Source organism: Leucopleurus acutus (genome assembly GCF_964270905.1).
Source record: "Leucopleurus acutus genome assembly, chromosome: 15".
Taxonomy (NCBI): Eukaryota; Metazoa; Chordata; class Mammalia; order Artiodactyla; family Delphinidae; genus Leucopleurus; species Leucopleurus acutus.
The window spans coordinates 9,675,362-9,690,523 of NC_139157.1; positions in this window are offsets into that span (position 1 = coordinate 9,675,362).

Sequence of the window (15,162 nt, forward strand, 5' to 3'; positions counted from 1 at the left end):
CTTGAAGTTCAAGCATAGGAATATTCATAAATTTTCTTTTAAACCCTTACAATAATAATTTTCTTTTAAGTGCAAATTTAGTGTAGCCTGAGACTTTTAGCCAAATAAAATAATAAACCACTCATTTGAAAAACTGCTTTCTGCCGAACGGTATCCCCATTTAGCTTTGGCTTGAACGGACAGAATTTTTTAGCTTGCATTACTAAACTAAATGAAACTCGGGTGAGGGAAATTCCTGTTTCACTCAAGCAACAAGCTTGGAGCTCATGTTATTAAGATGCCCTCCGTCTCCTGACTGTCTCCAAGGCTCGTACACAGTGTGCCTTCTGTCTTCTCGCTCTCATGAACTTTAACCACAGACCTTTCTTGATGTGCTCGCAGACACAAACTGCACTGACTGGGACCCACCAAGCCTTCTTTAGATTCGTGTCCTGCCTGACGGGATAAATCGACAATCTCGATTTATCTTGGATAAATAGCCTTGGATGGAGTCCAGGTCGCATTAGCCAAGTGAGGATTCTGCACACACATGTAGCAGACATTTAGCCCTCCGTAGGACCGGTGATGTAATTTGAAGGCCTGGTGCAAGATGAAAAGGCAGGGCCCCTTGTGTAAAAATGATTGAAGTATTTCAAGACAGTGACAGCAGAGCCTTCGACCAAGTGCTGGGCCCTTCCAAGCACAGGCTTGTGCCACTGCACAGGCCACATGCCCATGAAGCCAGCCCCGCCTTAGGGGCTGTCCTTCCAGCTTTCAGACCCTTCCTTCTGCAGCCTACCATCTGGACCCCCTCATCACCATATTTATTCAGTCACCAAGTTCTACTGGTTCTGTCACCTAGATACCTCGCAAACATGCCCATTTCCCCATCTCCCTCTCCAGACTTCTCTTCCCTCCAGTTACCCCCTTCTACACACCCCCGCCCTGCTCTCTGCAGCCCTACCCTGCTCACAGCAGAGGTCCCATCCTGCCCCCATGGACCAGCATGGGGTGGCTTCTCGTTGCTTTTGGTGGAAGCCCCCGAACCAGAACACGGACCTCCAGACCTCACCCATTCTGTCCCTGCTCCTTCCCCAGCATCCGTGGCTCATGCCTCGTTCTCCCTGGCCCTGGGTGGTTTAGTCACCTGGCCCTCTCCCCGCTGCCCCTCAAATAGGACGCCCCCACTTCTGGCCTTCCCACGGGCTGCCCCTTCGGCCTACGTCTTTCCTCCTGTCTTCACCTGCCTCACTCGTAGATGCCATCGAGTCTTGACTTACGTATAACATCCTTAGGAAGATTTCCCTGCCTCTCAGACAAGAGCGATCCCCTGGCTACCCACTCACCCGGCACTCTCTCTGCCAGTTGGCATAATTCATTACACTTGCCCAGTGTATTTTCTGTCCGTGAGGGTGTGGGTCCTCCCCTGCCTTGTTCCCAGGGTATCTGCACCGTCGTAGAAACTTTACAAGTATTTGTTGGTAGATGGGCTCTCACAAATTCAGCCTCCTGGAGGAAGAAGGCTGTGTACTGTCATTTAGTAACGGGCTTGCTGTTGCTGCTACCGTGTAAAAGGCAGCAGAGAGGAGAATGTTCAGCGCAGCTGGCGGCTCTGTTGAATGACAGTGTGACCCTCCTGAACAATTCCTGCTCATTGATACGTCCACTGTTTGTGTTGCTACTCGGCGTGTTTTAAAAGGTGACGTTCTGGGATTATTTTTTTAGTTTGTGACAATATGCATGTATTACTTTGATAATCATGAGGAACCACCCCTCTCCAGCAAATTTTGCTTTAAAAAAAAAGTATCAGGCAAGAGGAATTTCCTTTGGGGGTTCATGTTCTTTGCAAATCTATTTCCTCTGGTGGGAAAGGGAAGACATCCTTCCGTCTCTGCTCCACACATCACCAAAGAAAGGGTATGAAGAGGAAGTTAACTCTAGTGTCGATGTTGCCAATTTTCTTTTAATAAATTGATGTAAAAGTACAGCCATACATGAGTGCTTCTGGTCACCAGGGATGGTGTTTACTGCTTCTGAGGTCCTGAGCTGTGAGAAAATTGAGGGCAAGTCCCTTCTAGTCCAAGGTCATGGCTATATAAGCAATGGTTAATAGCCTCACTGGTTATCTGTCCTCAAACACTTTCCCCCTCCTGTTATGTTTGTCTTCTGCTCTACAGATAAGAAAAAATAAGGAAGAACATTTAAGAAAAGTCTATGGAACAGATTAGTCAGGGATCAGAATGTCTAGGAAGGCTAAAGGGTTAGATGCATATGAGGCAGGTCAGAGCAGCCCCCGATGGGGTGACCAACGGTCCTGGTTTGCCCAGGACTGAGGAGTTATATGGTCCCTGGGCTTAAAACTGAGGTGGTCCTGGACAAAGCAGGATGAGTTGATCACCCTACCACCACCTGATGGCCTGTGGTTCTAGCATGCATCTCCCAGGCCCGGCCCACTGTGTGATGCCCCCACTGTGATGCCACGTGGCCCAGTATCCTCCCCAGTCTCCACCTGAGGACCTCACAGCACTGCCACTTTCCAAAGCCATTTTGAGAATCAACTTTGGCCTGAAGTTGGGAACCCAGACCCTAGTTTTATCTTTAGCATGTCATTTGTTTTGTATTTTCTAGAATGAAACCCCTTTAGCTTTTTTTAAAATGATTTGTGATTAAAGAGAAAACAGGATCCTGGTCTGAACTGAAATTCCAATACATTTGAACTGTCAAAATTGTTCTCTTTAAGTTGCACTGAATGCAAATTTCAGTTCCTAAAAAATCCAACTAATGCAACGCATATTAAGGGAAGGAGGTTTGATTTATCTATTTTCCTAAAATGATGACCTAATAGGAAAATTGCTGAAAAACACGCATGGCTGTCAGAATGATTTTTCTCTTTCTGCTGCTCTAGGTGGAAGATCGGAGAGTTAGGGTAGGTTCTAAGTGAGGACTGTCCTAAAAATAATTTGTGTTGAGTACCACTTCATACCTACTACCTCCAACGTTTTCAGGATCCCATGGAGTAGATGACATTGTCATTCTGGTTCTACCAAGATAAAACTCAGAAAGTTAAGTGGCCTGAGGACAGGCATCCAGGCCTGGCCGTGTCCAGAGTCAGCAGCATTCCCGCCATGGTCAGGCTGCAGCTCCTCTTCCTGAGAGGGGAAAACATCTATTTCCTTCCTGTTTTCTAGCTCTCGTGCTAGATCAGCCGATCAGAGCTGGGAAGTTATATTGTCAGAGAGCTGAACACCTCTGGCTGAGTAAGAGAGATGTCAGAAACTGCTTGTTATTTCTCAAGAAAGATTCTCTAAGTATACCCTTTCTTTAGGGAATTGTTCTTTGTAGATTATGGAGAATTTTCACATTCGTTGGGAAGAAGGAGAGCCGGAGTAGTAATAACAGAAACAGTAATAATAAAAGTGCCTGTTACATAGGACTTGTCTCATGTCGGGAGCATTTACCTTTTTTTTTTTTTCCCCTAAGTTTTAAAACAATCTAATGAAAACACTGAGGCTCTGAGAAGTGACAGAGCTAGGACTTTAACCCGAGAGTCACCTCAAAGCTCAAGATTTTTTTTTTTTTTTTTTTTTTTTTTTGCGACATGAGGGCCTCTCACTGTTGTGGTCTCTCCCGTTGCGGAGCACAGGCTCCGGACGCGCAGGCTCAGCGGCCATGGCTCACGGGCCCGGCCACTCCGCAGCATGTGGGATCTTCCCGGACCCGGGCACGAACCCGCGTCCCCTGCATCGGCAGGCGGACTCTCAACCACTGCGCCACCAGGGAAGCCCAAAGCTCAAGATTTGTGTGCTTTATCACATTATCAATGTTTAGTTAGTTTTTCTCATTTTATAGGTGCGGAAACTAAGCTGCACTGAGGCTAGAAGACTTGCTGAGTTCACATCCTTAGAATGAACAGGCCCAGAACTCATACCCAAGTTGCCAGAAGCCTCTGCACAGAGAACTCAGAGGCAGTGACTCTGCGATGCTGCAAAGGCTTTAGATGCAAATCAGCCTGGAGCCCAAAGCCCCATGACATGATGTGATTCCCAGATAGGAATTTGTACCAGCTAGGAATCATTTGGTTGTGTGGGACAGAAATCACCCAGAGTTAAACAAGCAGGGAAAATGTAAGCTTTCAGGAGTGTCAGAGTCAGGAATGAGCTTGCAGCTGGGCCTTGGGGAGGAAGTGGACACAGAGAGAAATCAGGGCTTTCTCTCTGGGTTTTGCAGACCGACTTCCCCTGTCCCTCAGTGCACGGGTGGGACATGGTCCCTGGCTGTACCCACGTTTTATACATTCTAAGTACAGCTAATGGGAAAGATTTCTTTGTTCCATTTCATTTTCCAGGAGAAGGGCCAGGGAGTGAGTAAGCCTATGTGGGGTGGGCACCTCTGGTCCACACTGCTGTGGACAGGGGACGGGGGACATAGGACAAACAAGACCAGCCCAACCCCTTGGACAGGGATGAGGGTTACCAGAGAACTGGGCATCGCTGTAAACTGGACAGATGATCCAGCATGTGTCCAGGTGTCAGAATTCAAACGAAGTTAGGATGAAGCATTATAATAATATCTAGACAATTACCGTGGCACAGTTAAATGGTGCCTCAATTACTGACAAGATACTTAATCAACTATTTATTTCATCCAAATCTTCCAGAAAATATGTACTACAAATATTGTCTTTATTCTTGCCATGAACTGTTTCTAAATTTCACAAAAGTTTTGTAATGATAATATAGTGGGGAAATGTGCTAACCCAACTCACAATCAGCTACGATGGTGGGCCCAAGACCTTGTGCCAGTTTCTTGGTACAAAGGAGTCTGCCACGATAGACTTTCCCGGATAAGAGCCGACTTGTTTCCAGAGCTCCCTTGTGAATAAATATTACAGTCTTTTTGCAAGAGAGTCAGGATGGAAGATGAGCAGTAGTGAAATCTTTGTCTCCTGATGGTGGGTGCTGCCCAATCTACCCCAGATCCTCTCCCTCCAGGAAATTACCAAGCTACATTCAAATGATAAACAAATTAGAAAACGAACACCTCAAAGCTCCCATGGTTGTAGCTGTGCACCTCAGTTCATTTCTGCAATGGTTGGACTGGGAATATGGGCAAAAATACTTGCCCTTAGGGATCTCAGATCTAATTCTCTGTGGAGAGAAGGGTCAGAGTTGGAGGGTCAGCTGTCGTTGAATGGAGCAGATCCTAAAGGGCTTATTAGCCCTTGGCCTGACTCCTGGCCCCTTTTCAGAGAATCTATGTCACAGGTTTTACACTGAGCCTTTGTTACTATTTTAAGTTGAGTTGGATTATGTCCAAAGTCTCAAAGCATTGGTATCTGTAATTATATTTTGCAAGAGGTTTTAGGCACCGCCAGCATGTTTTACAGGTTTAGGGTTGCAAGGCAGGAGCTGTTGGGTTTTGACACGTGGTTATTTAATTCCATACAGTACAGAGAAAGAGACTTAGTCACGTTTGGCCTCCACAAGGAGGTGCCAGGGTCATTCCACTCCAGCAACACTACTTCTCCACCAGGCACATTTATTCACATTTCGTATCTGCCATGTGATGGCCCCACTGATGTCAACAAATGATTCATTTTCAGCTTGAAGGGAAAAGCAGACTGTGTCGGAAGGTACCATATGGTTTTTTCTGCCGTCTACCGGGGAACCCTGACCTTATTATCACACGTTCGAGGTGGAAATGTGATGTAACTTAACTGATTTACAAAAGCCACATACAGAAACCAGTGTAATTTTTTTAAGCCTCAGTGTGGTTAAGGTTTACTTCCTCTATACATTCATAGCGAAGGTTTTTGGACACGGCTGGGGGAGAGAGCCAGCTTCTGATAGAAGGTCTGTTTTCTGGTTATTGCTTCTGTAATTTACACTTTCCCCTCAGTATCACCAAGGAAAAGTCCTTCTTAGCCTCAGTTAAATGTGAAGGTTGTGTTTCTCTGCATCCATTGGCCACTCCAACTTTGAAGGCCAATGAGCACAAGCAAAATAATGGTTTGGAAATAGATTCAGAGAGGGCACAGGGATGGGGCATGCCACAGCACATTATTTCCGATCCAGAATATCAGAATTAAAGCTATCTTGATTCAGTGCAGCAACTGGCTCAAAATAGACCCCAAAATGCATATGCAAAGCAACTGTAAATTTGCACCATATACACATGGAGCTTTAAAGGTAGCCTGGACATGTCAGAGTGCTGATTTTCAGAAAGAGACCAGGGTGAGGTTAATGACCCTTGACACCTGCTTTGTTTTCTTCCTCTGCCGTAAAAATCCTGCCTGGTGAGATTCTGGCGTGCTGCATAGATACTATATTTGGAGAACAAGAAGCAGAGTGGCTGGGTTGTTTGTGTAACCCACAAGACCATGTGAGTCTAGATTTGCTAGTAATTAATTGGGGTACTTGGTCATGTTTCTTAACCTGCAAAGTTTGCCAGGATAAAATTTCATACTGGGCTTCCCTGGTGGCGCAGTGGTTGAGAGTCCGCCTGCCGATGCAGGGGACACAGGTTCGTGCCCCGGTCCAGGAGGATCCCGCATGTCGTGGAGCGGCTGGGCCCGTGAGCCATGGCCGCTGAGCCTGCGCGTCCGGAGCCTGTGCTCCGCGGTGGGAGAGGTCACAACAGTGAGAGGCCTGCGTACCGCAAAAAATAAATAAATAAAATAAAAGTTTCATACTACCTCACCTTGGTGTTCTGAGGATTTGCCGGTAATGCAGATTGTCAGGCCTGTGGGAAATGTAGGCTGTTAACTGGCACGGTGGGCTGGGCTGCTGGAATCAGGCAGGTGGGTAGAGGGGGGTGACTTGTGGAGAAGGCAGGGTTCCACCTGGGAGCGGATCTTATCTGGTGTCTCTCCAGGTAGGAAAAGTGTGTCACTACTGCCAGGGAGAGGAATGTCCCCCTCTGCCCCTCTTGTGGCTGGACTAATAATAAAATTGACACAAGACAGGTTAACAGGAGAAGAAGGAAATAATTTTAATCACATACAAGGGGGTCTCATAGAAATGGGACCTATGGGAATTTCCTGGCGGTCCCCTGGTTAGGACTCTGTGTTTTCACTGCCAGGCCCGGGTTCAATCCCTGCTAAGGGAACTAAGATCCTGCAATCCGTACAGTGCAGCAAAAAAAAAAAAAGAAAAAAGAAAAACAAAAAAGAAATGGGACCTAAGAAGTAACCAGAGAAGGCAGCAGGTAGCTTTTATACTTTTCAGACAAACAATAAATTTGTGAGGAATTGACAGGACAAAGAAACTTAGGTTTTGGGTGCTCAATTAGTCAATAATCTAAACAGAGTTTGGGCTGTGGTAGTAAATTAAAGAAGTAACAGGCTTGTTTATATAGGCTTCTGGGCCTGAATTCCCTATCTTTGGCGATAAGAGTGTCCCTCTACCTCCAGATACAGGGAGAGCACCTTTCACATGAGAGATTTATTTTCTGCTTTCAGGGAGAAAAGAAAGGAAGGTCAGAGTGGCCTTCTTGCATTGGCCATTTCTTAAGTAACTTTAATTCTACATAATCAATATGCCATTGAGGCATACTTTGGGGCAGCCTGCCCTGGGTCCCAACACTAGGTTCACAGCTCTTGGCCTGACCTGCTCCTGGGTCAACCATCTGAAGCCCAGGACCGTCTCAAAGGCTTGTTTCTTCTAATCTGATTTGTCCTGTTCCCTTCTCAGCTTTACCCTGTTTATTAAGCATTAGATAGAAAGGGGAGACCCTTTTCTGTCTTTGCCTTTAGTTATTTAAATTCCACAGAGGAATATTAGAGCTCTATGTGGAAAAGCTCTTTCATGTTGGGAGGGTCTGACCTGGGAGCACTGGGCAGCTTCTCTGGCCCTCCTCCCTCCCTGTCCTATGGCTAAAGACCCCAGCCCCTGCTCAGCATCAAAGTAGGCAGATGGACCACGCCTGGGAGGAGCGACAGTATATCATCCTTCGTCACCGTGCCAACATCAGCACCCTCGGGAAATAACTTTCATCCCTTTTCAGGTAGTAAAGAAAAAGCCCGTGTTTTACATTGCTGCATATCATCTGTGTAGAGTGAGCTGCAAAGAGGCCACTGGGCATTTTGTTTGTTTTCTTTTCCATTTGATTTGGGAGATTTGGTGGGGTTCATAGGATTTCTACCACCCTCCTTTCTAGAAGAACCATCCACTCTTCAAAAATGCAGCCAAGACAATGAAAAGAGAAGAGGCTTCTGGTTCAAATCGAATCTGCCAGTTGGCAAGTGGTGTTGGGACTGCTGCTCCCAGAGCCGCTTCTAGACCTGACTTTTCCTTCCCGACCAGACATCGCAGATCTGAGCCGGTGCGAGGTGCCGACCTACTACGTGATCACGGCTGCGTGGGGTGCGTGGGGTGAGCCCCACTCCGGGAGAGCCCTGACCTGTCTCCTTCCCCCACTGACCTGTTTTCCCAGTTTCCAAGTTCCAGTTTTCACTCTGATGTCCCCAGACATTTCTGAGCACACTGTATCTGCAGTGGAAACAGAAGTTGCCGATCTAAACCTCATTTAACCTCCTCAGATAGGCTCACTCTGGGCTCCACGCTCCCCCTTCCTGGATCCTGAGGAACTCACGCAGCACCAAGCTTGATGAGGTGCCTCACCCCTTCCTACACCTGGTCTCACCAGCCCCAGGAAGAAGCTAGTCAGGTACTGTTAACCCCATTTTATGAGCAGGAAAACTGAGCCTCAGAGCAACTGAGTAGAATACTTCTAAGGTCACACAGTTGAAACGCAAGAGAACTTGCTTCTAGGTCATCCCTTCCACATCCTGTTTGCTTATGTCTTTTTAAAAAACCATATTTATGCTTAAAACCTCTTTCTGTTCTGCAGGGCACAATGCTAGAATAATAGGAAAGTGGTGATTCATAACCAACTTCTGACTTATCTTATGGCACATACAAAACAAGGCTGTCTCCCGATTCTTCCGAAGACCATATTACATCGTTCCGAACGCCCTTACACTCCAAGCATAACTGACAGCTCCTCAGGGACCCTTGATATATGTTGGTGTCTGAATGGAAAAACAAAACATGCCTCCAACACTCTAAAAATAAGTGATTCTATGAAACAAACACCGCAAAAAAGGAACTAAAGAAGTATGTGTCAGCTGTTCGAATACAATCAACTGATTACATAGAAGGTTCTCAAAAATACATGTGTGGAGGGTGCGTGGGAGGAGTCTGCCCCAAAGGAGGGGTATTTTATCACTGCCGTTGTTTAGAATTGCCACATCTGGCGATAATAATAAGCAGGCCTATGAGCTGGTTTTCCTCTTATTTGTTAATTCTCTGCAGACAGTGCACCCCAGCACCCACGGCTCCCCCCTCCCCCCCGGTACACCGCCCAGTGTAACCCGTGATTCATGTTACCCATCAGATGGGATTTTTTTCGGAATTATTTTAATTGGTCTTTTTTCCCCTTAAATAAATAAATCTCACTTCCCCCTGCTTGGCTGCCAGATCCTGCCCTCCCTAGTCTGGTTTCCCCCAGCTGCCCTGAGGCTCCTCTGTCAGCCAGGCCTGAGGCAATGAAAACTGAAAACCCCTCAGGGCTGGGGTCATCTGCACCTGAGCACAGCGTGGGTGACCAGTCGACCATGCGGGCCTCTGCCTCCACTCTGGGTTTTTTCTGGCCCTGAAATCCAGCCCTGAGCGTCAGGACAGTTACTGGCACCCCAATCCCTGCCACCTACTTCCTCCCTGCCCCCCAAATCCTCTGAATCCTCTCTGGCTGGCCCCTATACCAACCTGGAGAGAACTCTCTAGAAAGGCGACACGGGCATCCCCCTGACGCTAAGAACTGTCCTTGTCTAAACACTCTGAGGTCAGCGCCTCCCCTACGCCAGCCTCACTGTGGTGACTGGATCAACGCCACTCCCTGAAGGGGAAGCCCGGGGGCAGGCAGCCGCTGGCCCGGTTCCAGTGGCTGCTGGTAAGTGGCAACAACCAGCTCTCTGGAAGAAAAGAAACCAGAACTGTAGCATTTGCACCCGGTATAAATACTCCCACCACGGCCAGTCTCAGGCCATCACCACGACATCACTGAGTGCGGGGTAGGGAAGGTATGTACAGCAGCGCACGGTTATACGGTATTTCTGCCATCCAGATGTCGTAGATGTTAATAACCTTGACAGCTGAGAAAACAGTAGAATGTAAATAATCAGGAAGTGACGAGTTTTCTGTGTTTATAACTTTTGTTTTTAGTATAATTTAGTCAATTTTCAGGTTTATATAATTTAGTTTTTAATAATGGCTATGTTTAATACCAGCTCTCAGAATTCCTGCAAGTGTAGCAGTTGGTCCGCTTGCTCCTGTCCGGGGTCTGCTGCTGCACAGCACTCCCCCGTGCCCGTGGGCCTCACCCTCCCACAGCTCCAGCTGTGCTTCACCTCACCCTGCCAGCAGTCTGCAGAATCTCAGTGTTCCTTCTAGCCAGGGCCATGTGACTTTTGTTCTCCCGGTTGCTAAATTAAAGGCATAAATTCCAGCTGTTATTCTACTTGGCCTTCCAGGGGCCTGCGACACCCCATCCATCTTGAAATTCGACACCATTCTTTCTTGCCATTATTTTTAAAACCTCTTCTGAGGGCTCCTCTTCCTCTGCTGGCCCTTTAACTGTTGATGCTTCTGACCATGATTCCTTTTGGTCTTCCCGTCTCCTTATTCTGAATGTGAATGTGGATGTTTCCCACATCCATACCTTTGGCCCAGATGTCTCTTTTGAACTCCAGTCTTATAGATGTAAATGTCTGCAGCACATCTTTATCTGACCATCTCATAAGCATCTCACACTCAACATGTACCATCATTCCAACCCCTCCCCAAAAATTACTTGTTCTTTCTTTATATTCCTCACCCAGGCATCCATGCCATCATTCGTTCCGTAAATATTTACTGAACACCTACTACACGCTAGTCACTGTGCCACCTGCTGAATAAGCCACAGTCCTCGTGGAACTTATTCATCTCCATCCACCCAGTGACCTAGGCCAGAACCCTGGAGTCATCTTTGACCCCTGCCTCTCCCGCATCACTTATTTACTATCATTTGGTCAGTAAATCTAACCTCTTCTTCCTCCTAAACAAGTCTGGAACCTGTCCTCCTCTTCCATTCCCACCATGGCTGTCTTCTCAGGTCCTTATCATTTCTCTCCTGGATTCTGCAGGGAGCCCCTCCCTGGTCTTTCCATCCAGAGACTTGCTGCATTCGAATCCTTTCTCCCTTACGCTGGCCTAACAATACTTCTGAAACCACACTTACGATGTGGCCATTGCCCTGTATAACATTCTCCCAAACACCCTCTTAGCCTGCAGAACAAATCCTATGCTCCTTGCCATCATGAAAAGGCCATGTGACCCGGGCCCTGTCCACCTCTTGGTCTGCTTGTCCCCGTTCCCCTTGGGACATTTCTCAGACCCTTCCCTGTGCTGGCATCCCTCCACCCGCCCATGCCACCCCATCCCCAGTCCCTTCTTTGACGGCCTGCTGTTCCTACTCATCCTTCAAACTTGCTCCGATGCAAGTGTGCCACTATGGCTGTTCCACAGGGCTGCTCCTGTCACCTCGTCCTGGAGGTGTTCGCTGGCCCTCCCAGGCTGTGTTTGGTGACTCTTCTCTCTGTCAAGTCTGTGTCATGCCATACGGTAATCATCTGTTTACCAGTCTCCATGCTTCTTTGGGAAACGAGCTCTTGCCGGAGGACGCTGTGTCTTTTATCTCTGAATTCCTGGCAACGAGGAGTGTGCAGGGCCCCAGTAAGCGATCAGTAACCTCTTGTTGAATGAACGAGTGTGACAGTGTTAACCCGGTGAGGCGGCCAAGGGCACGGGACCCCAAGTGAACCCTGGTGCAGCCTCTCCCGTGTAGAGTGACTGGGGCACAGCGCCCCACAAAGCAGCTACTTCAGACCATGAGTGTGAGGCTTATGAGACAAAAGTGGTCGTCAAGCGCTCCGCACGTAGGTAATAGACGGCAACTACTGTAACGACTGAATATTTTTAGGCACTTAAGTAGCTTCTGTGTTGTGCTTTTCAGTTTACTTTTATGGACTCCCTTCATCGGCGTGTTTGCCATCATCTTAATCTTCCTGATTTTCACTAGAGCTGCGGCATAATCCTGATGTTATAGGTATTTTTAACTGCTGGCTCTTAGGGTGGGGATGGGGGCGGGGTGTGTGTGTGTATGGGGGCGGGGTTGGATGTGTGATTGAGTGTGGTGATGTGTGAGGTAATGTAGCAGAGACACGACAGCTAAAAGCCAAGGGAAAGGCCGTCAAAGCACCTGAATTATCCCTCTATTCCCAAGCCGTAGGGCATGGAGCCCGGCCTCATTTGCATATTGGCACCACTTCCGCCATTGCTGAGATGCTCGGCTTCATCGTCGCTGCCCTTTGCTGGCTGCAGCCAGACCTCCCCAATGTGTTTGACTATGTTGCCCCCTTATGGATCAGGCCCAAGTTTCAATAAATATTTCCTCGCTGGCTGGACTATCTCCTACCTGTGCACTGTTAGAAACTGCAGGGGTACCAAAGTGATGCCTACCCTTAAGGTATGATGTCCACGTTCAAGGAGGTAGGAACTTTGATAACCTTGGAAAAGCATAAATCAGAACCGAAAACCAGAAGAACCCCACCGTACAATGTAGTTATTGTGCCTAGAGGGAGACTGCATGGATCAAAGAATTGTATCTATGTACCACTTTGCAATTAACAGAGAACTGCAGCACACGTTTTCTCATTTAACCCTGCCAACCACACCAGTGAGGATGGTAGAGATAAAATATCACAGACCGACATGCTAGCGTCAGATGTGGCTACTGACAACCGTCTTGTCAGTCAGCTGATGTTACATCTCATCGCAAAGGTCACACACGAGACAGTCTAGTTTCAGAGGAAAGAAATCCCATGCATATGACTCACCAGCATCATCTTTCCGTAGCACCTGAGATTTCTACCCACCTCACCAGGAACATCTGAGATCAAAGCGTGGGGTATAGATAGATGCAATTACTGGAGAGGTTTCCTGTGGGTGGTTTTCAATTTGTGTCTTGCAACCAGGATCCTAGAAATTATGAAAGGGCATTTTCAGGATGAAAGGCATTCAGCTTTGTTTTTTCAAAGGAATGAAAAATCAAAATCATTCCGAAGCGTTTTTTTAAGATGTAATACAACTTTTTTCAAGCAAGTGCTTTTAAATTCCTCACATTCAAGCTTAAATCACAGTTGACATTTGTCACATTATCATCTATTTGAGTGAGTTAAATCGAAGAGTGGGGAAAGGTCCTTTTCCTCCTTTAATCTTTGACCAAAACAAGGGCAAACTCCGAAATTGTGCCAGTCCGTCAGCAGTCTCTGTTGCTCCACACAATCAAAGAGAAATCGCCACAACATCTGAGCTGGTGTTTTTCTATCCCAGATGCATTCTCTTCCCTACCAGGAATGACTAACACTCAGGAACACGGTGCCAAGAGAGGCCGCTAGGAAAGAGACAACTGAGAGAGAGAATTTCTCCCTGGAGATTGTGAGATACTCTTTATTTTCAGGAAAGAAAGCGCCTCTCCCAGCAGCCCCCCAGCTTCCCTTACATCTCAGTGGTTAGGGCTGGGTCACATGTCTATTTCATGTCTATTGCTAAACCACCCAGTGGCCAGGGGAAATGGGTTACCATGAGTGGATTGGACAATTCTTTGGGGGTAGAATGGATATTGGGGAGTTAACCACCATTTTGGATACTGTATCTGGAAACACTGGTAGCCAGACCAGAAGTTTGTTTGGTTTTAGGCAGATCAGAGAGCCTTCCGCTTCTTATTGAAGGTCTTTGGTGATTAAATGAAAGCCAAAAAAGAGACACAATTACATTCGTACTCCAGATTTGAAGAGCAGGACATATCCTTTATATGCATGTGGACAATTTATGGTCTCATGGGGAAAATCTTCAATTCCAGGAGCCCTCTGGACAACAAGCAGGAGAGGGGATGCTTGCTGGGTTTCTCGCCATGACATGACTCTCCGTAACAGCGGAAAGATCCTCTCAGGGCATCTGGGCAGCCCCTGGGGCTAATAATGACATTGCCCGAATAATCAACCCAGATTTCAACTTTCAGCCAAAATCAAAGTCCTCTGATGTGGGGTCAGAAGAACGTTCTAAGTAAAATGAACCTTTTGACCTTACTTTCCAAGGGGCAGCCGCAGAACGCAGGACAATTAGCGTTTGTTTTCTCCGGGATCCATCTGCCTGGCGAGACGAGCGAGGTCCCTGAGGTTCAGAAGAATCAGGCGCGGGGCAGCACTTCCTTTCCCTGAGACTCTTACTCTTTCCGGAAATGCCTTCGCCTCCTGAACTGATTTCCCGGAAGGAAGCTGTAACTGGAGAACAGTCAGACCAGTGGAGATGTTTAACGCTGGGCAGAAGTGAGGCTTGTCGGGAGCCCAGGTGGGAGATGGGGAAGAAATTCCCTGAGTCTTGCCTCTGGGTCGGTCCTTCCAGTTCTGGTGGTCTTGGGCTTCAGTCTGTCAAGGGACGAGCCTTTAAAACAGGCCCCTAGCAGTATGTCTACCTTCTCGGATGGCTGCATGTCCCCTTGTCCCCTTGCACTCTTATTCTGACTACAGCATTTGAAGCTTTGAGGTTCTGATAGCTGTAGAGTTATGAGGCAGAGTTCTTATTCAGAAATTTTGTTATAGATATTCAAATGCATAGGGCAGAGTTATGCCCATTTCACATAACATTTCACATTTCATGCTATGTATGTATAGGCCCCGTTTCAAGAAAGCACTTTTATGTTTCAAGTCAGAGTAGGCATCTGTTAAGTGCAGACATTGTTAGTAAGTAGCCTACCCAACTGCCAACCCTATTTCTTCTTTGCTAAGAGAACTCTGGTTGTGCCCAGGTCTCCGTCCGGTGTTTCCCATTTCCAGCCACAGAAGCAGAATCTTTATGACTCTGGGACAATTACAGTGATCCCAGTGACTGGGTTAGAGTGAATATATGACCAGTTCTGGCCAGTGAGACATGGGGGAAAATCTGTAGGCTTCTGGGAAGGTTAAGAAACAAAGGTTTCTTTGTTTCTTAAAAAACAGACATAGAAAGAGAAACTCTCATCCTCCTCTAGACTTTGTCATACCTATTTTATTTGTAATCTTAGGATGCGGCAATCATCTTGTGA